The 17,718-nt window shown below is 40.5% G+C and overlaps 1 protein-coding gene across 9 annotated transcripts in view; it reads left to right on the top strand.

Annotated features, from left to right (window-relative positions):
* Window positions 1-965: 965 nt before the first annotated feature.
* Window positions 966-17,718, top strand: part of WDFY3 (WD repeat and FYVE domain containing 3) — a 296,640-nt gene continuing 279,887 nt past the window's right edge. For 4 of the 9 annotated variants that reach the window (XM_043545052.1, XM_043545053.1, XM_043545048.1 and 1 more), the window contains exon 1: window positions 9,310-9,596. The gene's annotated coding sequence lies outside the window, so the exon portion shown is untranslated. Of the gene's footprint in view, window positions 1,096-8,539; window positions 9,015-9,130; window positions 9,150-9,309; window positions 9,597-17,718 lie in introns of those variants that run through there. The other 5 variants (XM_043545054.1, XM_043545049.1, XM_043545050.1 and 2 more) reach the window with 4 other exon arrangements.

Here is a 17,718-nt window from a genome sequence, read left to right as displayed (position 1 = left end):
TTTATCAGGGATATGTTATTACTGTGTAAACTGGGAAGAACTTAAGCTTGACCTTTATGTAAACAAACAATTTGGTTAATAGAAAAGGAGTACTTGTGGCACCTTAGAGACTAACCAGTTTATTTGAGCATGAGCTTTCGTGAGCTACACTTCTGCAGTTTCCACGATATGCTATGCATCCGATGAAGTGAGCTGTAGCTCACGAAAGCTCATGCTCAAATAAACTGGTTAGTCTCTAAGGTGCCACAAGTACTCCTTTTCTTTTTACGAATACAGACTAACACGGCTGTTACTCTGAAATTTGGTTAATGAATATGGTGTTGGCAAAGGCCACTTTTTAGCTGGGTTCCTAAGCTTATCTTTAGATCCTTAATTTTAGGCACTGAAGTTTGAAAACTTTTTGGCTATTATTTCTAAGATGAGGGTGCTATTTGTACAATACTTACTGTAACTTTTTTTTGAAATGCATATTCTCTCTATGCTCTGTAATTGCATGGCACTTTCATAATTAAGGGAACTTTTTTAAAAACTCCCCAAATAACTCTGATCCGAAGTCTCAAGCTTACAGAAGTGTTCTAGGAACCCATTCCTAATCCTTATCAATGGATTTTCCTTCATGACAATTAGCAATAAAGAATATTATGGCTAATTTCCTAACAAACTTCAGTTGTCATTACCTGATTAAGCAATGTTGTCTCAGCAATTGAGACCTCAGTGAGTCTATTACACTGGAATAGAGAAGGGACATATTCTGCCCTCATGTGTAACTCCTGATATCACTGTAGGACACAAATATCAGATGTAAGACCTCAAGTAGGCAAGGTGTTCAAGTGGCAATGAAATCTGTGGTTTGAATTCCACTGTCATAAACATACAGATAAGGATAGCATAAAATCCCTACTTGCAGCTGTACTGAGTCGCTTTACCTGTAAGGGGTTAAGAAGCTCAAATAACTGAGTGGGCACCTGACCAGAAGGACCAATAAGGAAAGAAGATACTTTCAAAAGTAGGGGAGGTTTTGTTTGTGCTCTCTTCATTTGTTCCCTTTCTGGATGGAGAGAGAGAGACCAGGCAGATACAACATTTCCTAAAAAGGTACCTGAAATAATCCATCTAAGAATTACAGAAATTGAAAGTGAGGGAGGGAAATGCATTAGATTATCTTTTGTTTTAGCTCGTGAATTTTCCCTTTGCTAAAAGGTAGTTTTATTCCTATTTTGTAACTGTGAAGCTAAGTCCAGAGGGAAGTCCTCTTTGTTTTAAATCTTTGTATTACCCCATAAAGTTATCTTCCATCCTGATTTTGCAGGTGTGATTTTTACTTTTTTATACTAAAGTTCTTCTTTTAAGAACCTGATTAATTTTTGTGTCCTAAAAATAAAGGGTCTGTCTGTACTTACATCAAAGGCAATTGATTGGTATATTATTCTCAAGCCTCCCCAGGAAAGTGGGTAAAGAGGCTTGGAGGAATATTTTGGGGGAACAGGGACTCCAAGTGACCCTTTCCTGAATTTTTGTGTAAATCACTTGGTGGTGGCAGCAACACTGTCCAAGGACAAGGAAAGGAATTTGTGCCTTGGGGAAGTTTTTAACCTGAGCTGGTAGAATATAAGATTAGGGGGTCTTTCATGTGGGTTCCCACATCTGTACCTTAGAGTTGGGCGGGAACCCTGACAAACACTATTGTCTTTCTCTTCTTGCCTTTGACCCCATATTTCTGGTTCAACCTTTTGACTTTATCTCTGTGATGGGGCTTAAACTTCCCACCCCCATCGCTTGTGAGGCCACGAAAAGGACCCAATTAGTCATGCTCCTTAGTCATTAGGAGTGAGTGACTAATTGAAAAGACCCTCCAGAGAAGACTGGTGTCTCTGATGCAGAGAAGCCCTGGACTAGGGCTTAACTGGCACACTACAGTTTTACAGGGATTTATAGTGAAGTCTGGGAAGGGTGGAAGGGCTGTAAACTTGAAGACATGTTTGCATCTTTATTTTTGGACTTGTTAGTATTATCCCAGAAAGGATTTAGGCTTTTATAGATGTAGGCTGAGACAGCCATTGCAGATTAAGGAAGTGATCACTAGAGAGGGGTGCAGTGGCAAAGATCTATGTAATGCTGCATTCAGGTGCAAAGGGGCACCCTAGAGCCGAAGAGAAGAATTACATAGTAGAAAATGACAGGTTTCAGAGTAACAGCCGTGTTAGTCTGTATTCGTAAAAAGAAAAGGAGTACTTGTGGCACCTTAGAGACTAACCAGTTTATTTGAGCATGAGCTTTCGTGAGCTACAGCTCACTTCATCGGATGCATAGCATATCGTGGAAACTGCAGAAGACATTATATACACACAGAGACCATGAAACAAAACTTCCTCCCACCTCACTTGCCAGCGGGGGAGTGAGGTGGGAGGAAGTTTTGTTTCATGGTCTCTGTGTGTATATAATGTCTTCTGCAGTTTCCACGATATGCTATGCATCCGATGAAGTGAGCTGTAGCTCACGAAAGCTCATGCTCAAATAAACTGGTTTAGTCTCTAAGGTGCCACAAGTACTCCTTTTCATAGTAGAAAATATAGCTTGTAGGTCCTTTCAGTGTCCTTGGATGCTGTTGACTATATGATGATAGTCGTCTATGTTTTCATTTATTTGTGCTCACAGGTCTCCAATACTTTTTCTGGTCTAGAAACTTTTATTCTTGCTCACCTAACTGTAAAAGCAGCTGAGTAGAACTTCTTCAAGTTCATACAAGTCTTAAAAGCTAAACAGAGAAGCTTTCAGAGAAGAAAAATTTATCAAGATTTGGACCAAATGTCCTCTTACAGTAAATTGAAATACAATCTTAATTTCAGTTTACAGTACTTCTATAGAGAGATCACTTCACCCACCACTAAAATAGAGGAACGTAACAGCTGGTTCATAATACACAGGTTTAAACAATAGTTAAGGACAAAGTGAAATACACATTACCTAACACTGAACCAAACTCTGTGCTCTTTCACTGAGCAAAGCTGCCATTGACATCAGTGGGAATTTTGATCAATTAAGGACCACAGAATTTGGCTTACCATAGTGAGTCATTGGTTTAGTACTGTTAGCGTGACACTAAATAATTTCTTGCAATATTATGGATTTTTCTGTGACTCTACCTAGCCTTATTTTAGTTTCAGTGCTAACAGGATCACAGCTTGAGAAGTCAAAAACTACCTTGTAGGTGACTTATTTATGGAGTCTGTGCATCTTATGAATTCTGGCTGCTTAGTGAAGTTGTTCTTAAGAAAATTGTTTTATGGGATCCCTTTCCAAAAAGACAAGGTGGGTGAGGTAATATCTTTTATTGGACCAACTTCTGTTGGTGAGAGAGACAAGTTTTTGAACCACACAGAGCTCTTCTCTAATAACCTGGGGCCAACACCGCTACAATTACACTGCATATTGGAAATCACTGGCTTTTAAAATTGAGCATGGATGTACATCAAACTCATGCAGACATCACATTTTCTGTCTAGGCAGCAGATGGCAGTATTCTACCTCATTCAGAGCTTGAACTCTTCTAAGATATAACTCCCTTTTGGAGGCAATGGGAGTAATGCCTGTGTACAAAATACAGGATTGAGGCCTAAGTGGACCATTTGCTTTAGTATGTGCTTCTGAAGGCTCTCACTGTATATCTAGTCTTTTCCGTTGTCATCTAAATTCAGTATCAAGTATAGTTTTGGTGGGTTTTTTTTCTAGTTTGTTTTTACTGCTGCCTGTTGAGTAACAATGAGTGTCCCCCAAAAGAGACAAAACGGATACATACAGGATCTCTTCTTTACAATTTCTTGGTTTCTATGAACAATTAATTATTTCAATTTTTTAAAATTTATTGACCATTAGTCTTGAGTTCAATCTCCATAGTAAGGATCATCAGAATTTTGTGCAGTATAAAGAATTTTACTCTTTGAGGGGGAAACCATTTTATATGGTTACGTGTCCACAACTTTAAAAGAATATGCCATTGATAGACGTTGCCACTGTGGGGTATGGTTTAAATCCAAAGTAAGGTGTTTCTTTTCCTTTGTTAAACTCACATGACTCAAATTATTCCCTTAAGTAAATTAGCCTATTGATTCTAAAATCCTATAGTCAATACTCAGTATTGACTTGAGTAGGTTTGGATTAATGCCAGTAAGGCCACAATTTTGCTCTATAAGAATATTATACACAAAGGTTATTAAGAGTTATTTATGTGGCAAAGTCAAGCATGTGAATGTTAGGAAAGGAAAGATTTGCAGTTGCCAGTGCAATCTTAATTTTTCCCCTTTGTGCATCCACTGTGTTAACTGACAGATGCAGGGGTCTGTGGAAACAATAGTATATGATCATTTAATTAAAGACAGAATCATATCGTATATGCACAAGAGGCAGAATAATATGCACAAGGGGCAGTGGCATGGGCCACTGTAAATTTGGCCTTTCCTAAATCTTGACTGCTTGACTTTGCAGCCCAAACAACTTTTTTGAACAGTTTTTTGTTTTTATCATTTTCCAAGAGTTGCTAACAGATTTTTTCTCCTTTCAGCTTTTTTTTCTTTCATGTACAACTGGAACAACTTCTACCCATAAATCATGAGCAGGGTTTGAGCTCTGACCCTTCAGCAAGTACTACTTGAGCTATGGGGCTAACATTAGCTGGCAACAGAAGACTAATTACCCAAAGTGGAGTTGGGTTGCTAGTGGTGGAGCAGCTCTATGTCCCCCTGTTCCTCCTCCCATCCCCCTGCTGCTCTAGCAGTTTCCTGGTGCTCCCAGTGTAGTGTCCTGTAATAGCATGAGTTTGGTCTGAGTGTTGAGCGACTTTGGCAGGCTGCCAAGGCTTTCCTGAGGTACACAGGTGAGAAGGAAATTATTTTAATATTTCGGCCAAATCTGTTTGGAATTTCATGGCACAAAGACAGATTTCCCCCCAGCTAAATATCAAAGGCTGTCTGTAAACAATTATGGTGAGAGAGCTTCATAAAGAAAAAATCACAGGAATCCTTTACAACAGAAAGTGTTAAGCAACTTACATTTAGGAGTCATTGCCATTCACCCTACCATAAATACTCGAATGACTTTTTTAAAACTTAGCATTTTTTCAAAATGCAATTTTCCTGAAGTTTTGGGAATGCCAACACAGCAATATAGCTAATGTATGAGATCCAGACTGCTCTAGTTTCACTGACTAAACCACATGAAGCACTGCAAGTCAACATTGCAAACATAAATGTGACTTAAAAGGCAAAATTCCCAGTGACACTGATGTGAATTGCATCTGATTAGACAAGAGGACTGGTTCTTTCTTAAACTTTAAGGTGGTGGTAGTAAATGGGCAAAGAATTTTAAAATTACATTATGATGGTATTTTTTTTAAGAAGATGAATGCAATCCCTTGTGCAGAATTGCTTTGTAAAGGGGAAAAACTGTTATTGGAAATACCTTCTTTTCTCTAATTATAGTACTTTAATTACCCTAAATTGAAAAAGATAAGCAGTTAGTCATAATGAGCTCTGTAAGAGAAAGGAGATTTGAGGTGATGGGAAAGAAATTGTCTGGTACCACTCAACAGGACCCTTTCAGCTAACTATTTTAGAGTTGTGACAATTCACCAAAATACCAGAACTATAAATAGGAATATTATTAATAGAGCATTACATAGAAAGGAGAGTAAAACAACACATTGTGAATGCAGTAGCACTGTTATACTGGTGTATAAATTGTCCATGCAACTCCCACTGTTCTCTGGAGAGTTTTGTGTGCTTGTTCAGCTTTATTTGTATCTGACCTATTCAGACAAGAGTATTTCACAGAGTTGGTGCTGCTATACTTGATTTTTGTATCCTGAAGTTGGCTGGGAAAGAAATTGATATTCATGTATGTCTGAAAAGATGAAACTATCTTTAAGCACATCTGTGATAGAACTAAGACTTGTTTCGTTAATAAACTTTTGCTACAGTGTAATATACACGTTACCTTGCACTTTGACCACAATAGGCATAAATTATTTTTCTCTAAGCCTACTTTTTTGAATATTTTTATTCCAAAAAGCATTGAATTGTAGCTGGTGCTCTGACTCCCTTTTGTTAATAAACTTAGATAATGGGGACGTACAGTAGGGGAAAATAGCTGTAGAAATTCTAACTTTTAGGGGGGAAATTTTTAAACATGACTTGTGTAACAAGAGTAACATACATGTGCAGACCTTCACAAAGCTCCCTTCCTCAAATTATGGGCTTGTTCCCAGTGATGAAATCAGTAGTTCTGTTTTCTTCAATAGGAACAGACTTTCTGTCTCTTCTGATCAGGACTATAATTGAGGGGAACTGTCTTCAGTGTGATCGTGCATTGGATGTAGGTGCAAGTTAAAACCAATGTTTGCCATGTGTACATGCTCCACTTAGGAGACAGCAGTATAAAGCCATCGCTTGAACTAGCCAGCAGCTGGCCTAAATGCCCACTTTGTTGCATCAAACAAAAAATCACTCTTCCTGGTTTTGTTCCCTCATAGTTTTTTTTCCCCTTTTTCAGTGCATTCCATTTTATAACATTTCACAATTGCCTTACTTATACATGTGTCTGACCATACATCCCTTGCTATCAGTGGCTAAGACCTCACTCTTGTTTCCACTACAAAATGAAATGCTTTTTACTTTTAACATCTAAGGAGTGGAGAGATGTAGCTATTAGGAAATAGAGATCCGCTCACTTGTCAAGTTTAAAACAAGTAGTTTGCAATGGGAAAGTGCTGAGGCAGTGGTAGTAGACATTTTCTTCAGCTGAGAAAACCTGTGTCTAATCTCACACAGTGCTTTCTGTCACTGCTTATATTTAAATTGCCATAGGATAAAAATGATAAACATACTGTGCAACTTTTTATTAGTATGCTTACTGCTCTTGGGTCTAAATGAGGAGAGATGCAAGTATTGTAAGAGATCAGTGAGGGAATTGTATTCTGCGTAAGAAACTAAAGCATTGGCCAGTCTATTCTCCTGATTTAGAGCCAAAGTTTGCTTCTGCCAGAACACTGAGAGCAGGGATTCTGGCAGATGAATTCTCTGATAGAAATAGTCTCCTAGCAAAGACAGGCTTCCATGTTGTAGATCTAGTGGATATGTAGTGAGGATCACTTTGGTGATGCTCAAGAACCTGTTCCTGCTCTTTGGAATTTCACCTCTGCCTTTAATGGAATCAGGATTTGGCTGGATAGCAGCAGGGTATACAATAGCATAGTACATGCTGTTCATGGCAGCCTGAGCAGGCGGAGACATTTTCCAAAGAGCCCAGCTCCTATTTAGTAGCCTAAATAACATCTGCCTTTCAGAAGAGCTTCCACAGAGGGAAAACTGAGAGTTGGGAGCTGAGCACTTCTGAAAGTCTATTACTTAGGTGATTCAATACAAGCTGAGCTGTTAGTGCCAGATTTCTCAAGTGACTTGAGATGGGGTATGGACATGTACCCCCTGTGCAATAAATGTACCTGCTTAGGAACTATACTTAATAAATGGAGCACCTGAATGATTGAAACAGGGCCTAATGTTGTAGCTATTCCTCAGGCCTTGCAGGTAGCTGAGCACTAATAAGAGTTTCTGCCTTGTCCCACTTAAAAATTCTCACTTCCCTGCATGGAACCTGGCAGGATCCTACCCCTTAATCATGAAAATACTAAATAACACTGAAGTATGATTAATGGGAGTTTCTCAGGCATAACGTTTTCTCCCGTTTTCTCCCTACAATGTAGAAATAGGACATTTATTTTTGTGTGTAACATTAATCATGTTCAATTGATATTTTTCTTAAAATTAAGATTCACTTGCTTTTACAGAAAATTCAAAAGCTTCACCTTTTATTGGTGGACTATTTTAAGTCAAAGTTAAACTGGGGCTTGTTCCTGCATTGTTTTTGTTTTATAGGTATCCTCTTTGCTTTTATTTCTTCTCTCCCTTTCACTAGCTAAACAAATTTCTCAAATTTGACTTAAATTTTCTTCATTGACCAATAACTGGTAAGTGAGAGGGTCTGTCTGTTCTTTAGACCTGAAACTTTGGTTATTAATTTCATGTCTGTTTCAGTTGTCTATTTCTCTTAAGTACTGCCAGGTAGTTTCACTATGAAAGTAACTAAAGCTGCTGTCCTCTCAGAAACCAGTTTTCCTCTGTCCTCATACTTTTACCAGAATAAAAATTTAAGTATTAAAATGTCATAGATCAGTATGTAGAAAGAAGCATGGTACTAAAGCTGATACAGTTCTAACCTTGTCATGTGTAAAGATCAAATTTTAAAAATATTCAGCTAATTATTTTCACTACTTAGTGTGCCAAATACAGTTCTTATCAATTGGATATGCAATAATGGTATGTCTAGGGGAAGCCCCTATTTTCATTTTCCTCTTGCTTAAGGAAAAGGCACTGCTGCTTAAGCTTTGTAGAGAGGGTGTTTCTGCTCGAGGTGGAGTACCTCCAGTTCTATCTCTTTCACATCCGTTCCTCAACAGCTGCGGGATGTCTCAGCTCAAAAGCGCCCATGTGCATGAGCTCGAGTTGCAGAACCTGCTCCTTGAGGATACAGGAGAAATATAAAAATCGCCAGACGGAGTTACAGCCGAAGTATCGACAGTAAGAGGGCGCATCTAGCTTCCTCCTTGAGGAAAAGCAGCATGTATTTCGGTCGGTGGGAGCTGCTGGAAAGCGATCCTGTTTACCGTCCTCCTTGCTGCAGCAATTTGATGCGGTGTTTTTCAACGTGACGGCCCCAGGGCGCCCTGCAAGGGCTAGCAGGGGCGATTTGGGCTGCGGGGGGTCGGCAGGGCAACATCTGCGTCTCCCACAGTCCTTTCCCTAGGCCGTTCAACAACCATTTTGCAGTCACCCAACGGCTGATTCGGTTGCTGTGCCAGGCTCGGGCTGGCTGCAGAGCAGCGCTCGGGGGTGCCCCCGCGAAAGGCGTGAGGCAAGGGCCGGGTGGCTGAGGGGCTGCGGCGCAGTTCGACGCCCCCAGGAGCAGTAAGTAGCCTGGCGGGGAAGGGGCACCCGAAACCAATGCCGTGGCGAGCCCTCCGAGCGGGGCGGTCTCCGGGCTGCAGCGGGCGCCTGCCGAGCTCTCCCGAAGCCGGCCGCGGGAGCGGGAAGGAGAGAGAAGTGAGGCGGGGGCAGGTGGCCCGCGCCCAGACGGCGCTGGGAGAGCCCCGGCGCTGTGGGACTGGAGCGGGGTCAGGGAGGGCTCCGGCGCGGGGAGGAGAGAGGCGGGGGGACGGAGGGAGGGATCCAGGCGGGAGGCGGAGCGGCGGGAGGAGGCAGCGCTGGGAGCCGGGCACTCGGGAAGCGGAGGCGGATTAAAATGGCCACCGGCAGCTCCGGGGAGCGGCCCCGGCGGCTCCTGGCGCGTCCACTCGGCCCGGCCCGCTCCTGATGAGGGAGAGAGGCCAGCGGGGCGTAGAAGAAGCAGCAGCGGCGGCCGAGCGCGGGGCCCGCCGGGCCGCAGCGGGGGAGCCGGCCAGGGAATTTTCTGCGGGAGCCGCAGCCTCGGTTATTTAAAATAATAACAGCCCCCCCCCCACCCCCCTCGGAGCTCGGACCCCCCACCCGGTGAGTGCCGCCGGCCGCTTCGTGTGCCCCGGCCCGGCCCCCGGGCGGGCGGCGGCGGCTGGCTGCGCTTTGTCGGTCTCGGGAGCCCCCCGCCTCCCCTGCCGGCCCTCCCCATAGGCCGCGGCGGCTGCGGCGGCTCCGCTGCCTGGTTCCCAGGGATGCTGCGTCGGGAGCTGCTACCATCCGTCCGCGCCCTGCAGCCGCCCGGGCTGGGGAAGGGGGCCTCGGGGATACCCGGGGAAGGGGCAGCTGGCGACCCTGGGGAGCGGGGCCTGGCTCGGGGGGCGAACCTGGCGTGTCCTGCCCAGAGAAGGGCAGGTAAAGCCTGGCTCCGCTGGCGGGGCGCGGGGAGAGACCTGGGAGGGCCGGCAGAGCCGCGGCCCTGCAGCGATTTCGTTAACCCTCTGCCTGCTGCCCTTTGTTGTTCCCCGGCAGGGTTGTGCCGCCCGGTAGAGCCCAGGGGTAGCGGTGCCTCGCGGCCCGTTCTCCCCTCCCGCGCAGCACCTTTGTGTTTGGTCTGTGGGAAACGGCGTGGCCTTGGTTGGGTGTCACAGGGGTGTTTGGCTCGCGGGGTGCTCCTGGCGTGGTTGCCCTGGGAGGGGAGGAGGGAGTGGAACCTGGATTAAAAGCAAGGAGGTGTTGTATGCATGTCCCCACAGGGGGGTGAGAGAAGAGTTGTTGGGGGGGGGGGGTTCATTTATGGGGGGTCGTTATCCAGAGTTCCAGTTCTAGGATAAATTATAGATGGGTGGCTTTTTCCAGAGGAACTTTACTTCTAGGTCACAATCCTGTAAACTCAGCTGCCGAGGTTGAGCCCTGCACCTGCCTAGAGCCCTGCTGTCTTCAGAGTCGATGTTGAGTCTTCACATATAGGTCGACTTGAAGGATTAGGACAGGACCTTTTGCAGGCTTGATGGCTGCACGGGAGTGTTGGATATGTCCATGTGGGGAACATCCTAAAAAAAGCAGAAATACAGCGGTGCAAAGAAGGAAAAAATCTTCCTTTTGCTCTGTAGGTTTCACAACTCCATCTAGGTGAAATGTTTCACTGAAGAGTGTGGTGGTCAAAGACTTGAATGTAGGCGTTGCATAATGTTTTTGTCTTTGTGGGTTCCAAATTGTGTCCTTTTAACTTTTTTTGTTTGTTTGTTTTTTTTGCATGTACATTGAAGCAAATGGGACTTAAACATGTGCTAAGTGTGTTGCTGAATCAGGGCCTAAATGTTGCCTTTACTTGTTTTAATTAATATTTGTAAAACAATGGAGAAAATTGATAGAACATTCAGGCACGTTTTTCTTCAGGTGGTTGGATAAATATTTTTAAGCTTTCCAATACATGGAAGACGCTGGGAGCCTTAGCAGACACATGATGAATGTAAATAGTAAAAGATTATTGTGTAATGACTTTTTTTTGTTTTAGTTTTGCTTTTTATCTGTTTAAAAACATAAGACCAGTGTTAAGTGTTTTATGTCAGGCATCATTTACAAATATCTCATTTTATTTAAGCTCTTCAATAGACAAAGGTAATGTACACTAAGCATAGGAGGTAAAAACATCCAGAATGGTGGCATAAATACTGTAAATGAACCAAACCCACTTGCAGTGTGTGTAGGACTAGTCTAACTAGATTGTATAGGAAGAATAGTTTCAAATAAGCATTTCTATTTCCTGTGGTTAGAAGCCTTCAAAACATAATTATGGGGAGCCCTGAGTAAAAACAAACCAAACTAGTAATAATACAGTTATATGTAACTTTCTTCACTTTCAGCTTTACTGTACTATTAAACACACATCCTTAGAATCTTTCAGTCTAGGAGAACCACATAATCAAGTCTTAAATTGTGGCAGATGTGGCCATGTTGCATCCTTCAGTGAAAATATCCTCAAGTCCTCCTAAATCTAATGCAGTGTACATCATTTACTAAACAAGGCAATGTGGTGGTTTCATGTTCTTCCTCAGAATGTGTAGGTGTACACACACAGACAAAACAAATGTGTGTTATCATTAAAGTTAGAAAGCAGGGCTATGTCGTTGAGCAGACAGCAATATTGAGTCTCCATTTGTATACACAGCTAAAGTTCATAGTATTTTATTGAGTATATGTCTCAGTTAAGACGATTATTACTTTTGAAAATTCCTAGCATAAATCACAACAATTGAGTCATAATTCCAGAGCCTTCTGTCTTCCTTCTGTTTTCCACCTATTGGTCTGCCAAGCATCAGGCCTCCTCTGCAGAGAAGATGTAGTAAGTGTGTCCACCATAGGAAATACACAGTCAGCAAAAAGAATAGCATCTTATCTAGTATTCTTCAGAGGTTGTTTTTTATGTCCCCTAAAAACTCTTAACACTTGATGCAGTGTAGTCAGGGAAGCACTTGTTCCATTTCCCAACATATAATAAATATTTTGATTGTTTCTCAGGCTCACTGAATAATTCACGTCTGGAGATTCAAAAAGGGACTGCTGATTAACACACTTGCAGTTACCTTTTAGCCCTCAGTTTTCATGAACAGCAAGAAACCCAGAGTCCAGACTACCGGATATCAGAAAAATGATGTACTTCTGGAATCAAGAATTTTTTTTTTTTTTTTTTTTAAGTTTTAAGTTAACAGAACTTTTGGATTCCAGTATGTTGGACACTCTAATATGTTTGATATATACTGTCTTAGACTATGCATTAAGAACAGGCTAACTTTGTCAATATTTTTGTTTTTAAATCATGTTATTGAACAAATGTTGATGCACTGATGTAAGTCAATACTACTTTGTAATTTTACTAAACGATTTAATACTAGCTGGTGTAGGCTGACAAATCTTACAAGATATAAAGATCCTTTAGGATTGCTAATATTTAATATATAAAGATGCGTTGACAGATCATCATTAGTTGGTCCATGCTGTTTTTCAGTCATTAGTTTTAGCATTGAAATGTTGATTTGTGGTTGTCTTTTTTTTACTTAATCTTCAGATTTGCTTAAAATTCAATTATATCTAACTAGAAGTGGTTGAGCTAAGTAGCCTTGAGCTAAGTAGCCTTCAGCTCAGGTTTGTCTGATTTTGTTTGGTAGCTGGGCAAATACAGGACAGGTTAGGACTTTCTTGGTGTAAACTTAAGTTCATGGAAATGCCACTTTACACTTGGTTATATGGGTGAATAAAAAAGTTGTAGGAAAATAAGATTTTAATGGTTTCAGGGTATAAGATAAAAATTAAATCTTACAAATCTTGGGTGGGGGGGTTACAATTTCCGTTATTTTAGCATTAGCATAGGTTATGGCAGAGATGGGGAGATGTTTTGGCTTTATCTGACTCTCCTTGAAGTCAATAGGGGTCTTTACTGTTGACTTCAACTGGAGTTTGGTGAGGCTTCTACTCTAAGAGAAAACTCATGACAAGCTTTTCTTTTTACATGGTGGTGCTTCAATTTTTATTTGTTTTAGAGTGGTCCATTGAGGCCCAGTGAGCATCGGGTTATCTCCTTGTGCTAAGTGCTGTATATTCATTCTAAACTTAGTGAATCAGATGTGCATTGGATTTTGGATTTATAGTATGCACAGGCTTCTAACTGCTAAAATGGGCACTCTTTTTATTATACTTGAGTTCTGCAGTTTTTTTGCGTTTTGGAAGACTCGTCCTCTTCCTAAAATAACCTTGCCCAGGCTTGTAAACATTTGTGGAAAAAGACATGGCCAATGCCATTCAACTGACGAGATGCATTATAGACTCTGTCTTTGGCTGTGGGCAGCTCTTCTGAAGCATTAGGTATTGGTACTGCTGGAGACAGGATGTTTGATTAAATAGGAGTCTTGTACATACATGTTGGGCACAGAGAAAAATCCCCACAATTTATTTGCTTCCCTCTTTCTCTCCCTGACCTCTTTATTTTGTAGTTGTGTTTAGAAGCCAGTTAGCTATGGCTGATGGTTTTTCATTGAGTTGACCTGAATTTTATTTCTTGTATGTATGTGTTTTTAAAGATAAGTCATGGCGTTCAGCCAGGCTTCTGCAGACCAACTATGCAGGGAAGCAGCACTGAAGAAGGAGGCAGTAGCAGGTGTTCTGTCTGGTGCTACTGGCTGCTGCTGGAGTGAACCTCCAGGCACTGAGTAGAGATTTTTAAATATTTGTAAATTATTTTTATTGGTTTCTATTGCAAAATAAAGGACACTTTGTTTTAAACAATGTTGTCTTTGACTCTTGGCACCTCTTGCTATAAGCATGTGACTCTTCCTCTTTTTCCATGACCAGACAGTGATTATTTTCAAATGATTTACTATGACAAACAGGCCCTAGTTATAATTTACCAAAATATTTTATAATCACACTTGCCTGGGAGATACTTAAAACTGTAGGAAAATCTATCAGTTTGCTATGTCAGAATAGCTTTTTAGCAGCCTCTTAAAACTGAGCTACTGTAATCATTTCAAAACCTACAGTTTGAAAAATATGATCAGATCTTTCACTTCTGTATTGTAAAATACATTACTAGATAGTATAAATCTTCACAAATTTTCATTTTCAGTATCTTTAAGGTAGACGTCTTCAAAGCATATACCTTTTATGTGTTTTTTTTAAAAAAAGACAACAGACCATTCCAAATAATTGTTGTCTTCAACTAGTCTCTGTAGATGTTTATATCATAAGAATCTGTAATAATTATTAATGAATGTCCTAATTGTTGTCTTGACTTTTCCAATTGAAAGTTGTCTATAATTTCCTTTTTTTTTTTTTTTTTTAAATGTGGTTTATCCTTAAATGGTGGTGGTGGGAGTTTGGGCTGTGTTTTTGTTTTACAGTAAGTGATCACTACTTGTATCTTCAGCAATTCACTGCTGAGATGCCAGGAATGTATTGAGTTGCATGCTAGAAAGCACAAACTGTTGGGCAATAAGAAATACAGCACTTAATGATTTCCAGACAACCTTCAAGAAATTTTTTAAAGTTTAAAAGTACCTGTCCTTCATGACTCCGGAGCTAAAAACCCTAAAATAATGTTTAGTGTTTTTTAAAAAATGTTTGGGGGTTTTGAAGTATTAGTCTTCAATTATAAACACTTGTGAGCAAGGAAATTCATCATTTTGGTCACCCAAGCAGTCATAACTATCCCGTAGCAAGGGTCAGAGAACCAGAGGAGGCTCTGATGATTTTATCAAGAAACTCAAAATTCTTCAGCCATGTAAAGTGCTAGTGTAGACAAGCCCTTGGATAAGTTTGCCCAAAAGTGAAATGCCGCCACCTCTGCAGTGCAATATAGCACAGTATTGCATATTCAGCAATTTAGTGAAGATGACCATATTGAATTGGAATTACATGAGTAATATTTAGATAGGGAGATTGTAGTTACCTAAATTGGAATTTTCCGGGATGCTTGGATTAATTTATGCTTCCAGAAAGCACAGTGGATTTTCAATAACTGAAAGTAGTCAGGACTTAGTTTTTGCACATTATCTGAAAGGTGTCATCTCCAGCAATTCAATTCCTTCAAACTCCATATTGAGGCATTATATTAATGTTGTCTTGGCATAACTATTGCCATATGCTCTCCATGCCGTATACTGAATCATTAATACTATTTACTGTAGCAGCTTGCTTCCCTTGGAGGCTTTGCACCGTAATACTGGCCACTTCATACTCTGCTTAGTTTGAGCTAGGATAAAATTGTAAGATGTGATATAGATGAAGTCTTAAATGGACTCGTATGTTAACCAGTTTGGTGGTTGTGCACAAAAATTCTTTGATAATGTATTTGAACCATTGCAGTGTAAAAAGTGGTGCTCTTTTTGGTTTCCTGTTATCTGTGAGGTTGTCTACTCTAGTGGGTGACCTATGTTGGATGGAAATAGGGGAAAACCACATGAAAAATAAGGGACAATACTTGAATTTAAAGGGCATTTTAGAGAAACATAATTTCATTTAGCTTATTGTGCATTCTTCTCTCAAGTGTACAATCTATTGCCTTCAAGTGTGTAATACAATTATCATAAGCTTCAATTTAACATTTAAAGTAGTACATATTAGTTTTAAAACATTTAATACATCTTAAAATAAGGGATGGGTGATCACACTAAGGGATCCTTCTCTAAGGGAGAAATCAATGAAATAAAGACTCGTCTTAAAAAAGGGGACTAGTGGTCAAAGTAAGTGTGTGGAATAAGTTTTGATGAAAAGCATGGAACCTGGTTAAACATTTGAAAATATCTTGGCAGGTATTGGCAAGAAACTTCTTCACAGGCTATTGATACTGAAGTTGGAAAGTAGTATTTGGGAGAAAAATACTGAATTCTCTGTGAGGCTTGGAAAATGTGTGTTGGAGGTGATTTTTGTGCTCTTGACCTTGAGAATATCTGCTTTGCTAGCAACCCATATGTTGTGTGGAATTAATAGCTTTCACATGGTAGGCATCCCCTTGTTCATCTGCTGTGTTTAAGATAATTGCTGTATACAGGTTTGAACTCCCTACTGAATAGTTAAGACAACACATACTCATAACGACTATAGGATCATCTGATAACTGATTAGAAATGTTACTTAAGAGTTTTATTGTTACTCTGGGTTTATGCAAATGGATAATATATACATTGATTTTTCTTTATGAAGTCTGTTTACTGAGTAATCTCAGTTGTGGAAAGGTAGAGTTGGTAGAGAATGCCTCAGCACGTTTGCCACAATATGCCTTAACACATTTGACTTAGATGTTGCATCTATTAAATGCAAAAATACCATTACATTAAACTTAATGTTGGAAGATCAATATTATGATGATTTCATAATCAAAATAAATCCAAAAATTAAGGTGGTTCCAGCAATGTGAATTTGGCCACTTTGCATATGCTGCATATCTTGTATTATGGATTCATGCAGAGGAGTAAAAGAGGAACAGAAAAATGCCATTTAAAAAAATGAACTTGGCTGAACAGTGTTGGCTGATGAACCTTAGTAAGTGGAATTTTCTGACTCCTAAATATGTTACTTCAGTCCTCTATATTGCTTTGTTGCTGGTCTTTTTGTATCTAATTTGATTGGTAGGTTTTTTTTTTAAATGGAAAAATAGTAAGGAAGAAATTTGTAATGAGTGCATTATGGATAGGCAATGCTTTTTATATATTAAGATTCTTACAGGTAAGAATTTAGGGGAAGTGTGGGTTTTAACTCACCCTGAATTTAAAAAGTAGCTTGAGGGGATTTTCTAAAACCAATTATCCCCAGATCATCCTAACTACTGAGGGGGCTATGCCACCTTTCTGTCTGTGCTTCTTTTTGAGGCTGGTCTTTGCCATAAACTCCAGTACCTTGTGTTGCACCTATCTTTGCTTAGTGGGGCTGTGAAATTGACATCATTTTTGACAGTTTTTCTGATAACCATGAGGTTCTGCATAACACCAGCAAACCTTGTTGACTTTTCTTCAGAACCTTAACAAAGCTGTGAGCAGTAGCAATGGCACTAGAGCCGTCTGTCTGCAGACTTAAGAAAACAGTACTCATTTCACTTTTGGAAAATTAAATTTGCTATGGTGAGGGCTAGAACCTTCTTCTTTTTTTTTTTTTTAAGTTAAAGCTGAAACTCTGCCAAAAAAATAATAATAAAAAGGTTTAGACCACCACACTCTCTTAGGAAAGACTCCTCATTGGTGAACAAATTTCTTTCTTCCCCTCTCCGTGCCGCCCTCATTATGAGCATGTGAGGGGAGTTATAGTAGAAACAGTTCTGCACCCTTTACTGTAGCACACACAACTAACACCTACTGTACTTTCTGAACCAGTGGTACATAGATTCATAGATTAATTAATTGATCTTTAAATATTCATGGTAAATAGGCCCAATGGCCTGTGATGGGATGTTAGATGGGGTGGGATCTGAGTTACTACAGAGAATTCTTTCCTAGGTATCTCTGGCTGGTGAATCTTGCCCATATGCTCAGGGTTTAGCTGATCACCATATTTGGGGTCAGGAAGGAATTTTCCTCCAGGGCAGATTGGAAGAGGCCCTGAAGGTTTTTTGCCTTCCTATGTAGCATGGGGCACGGGTCACTTGCTGGAGGATTCTCTGCTCCTTAAAGTCTTTAAACCATGATTTGAGGACTTCAGTAGCTCAGACATAGGTGAGAGGTTTTTCGCAGGA

This window comes from Chelonia mydas, chromosome 4 (genome assembly GCF_015237465.2).
Source record: "Chelonia mydas isolate rCheMyd1 chromosome 4, rCheMyd1.pri.v2, whole genome shotgun sequence".
Lineage (NCBI taxonomy): Eukaryota > Metazoa > Chordata > Testudines > Cheloniidae > Chelonia > Chelonia mydas.
The sequence above is the reverse complement of the archived record's forward strand: the minus strand, read 5'-3'. Positions and strand labels throughout refer to the sequence as shown.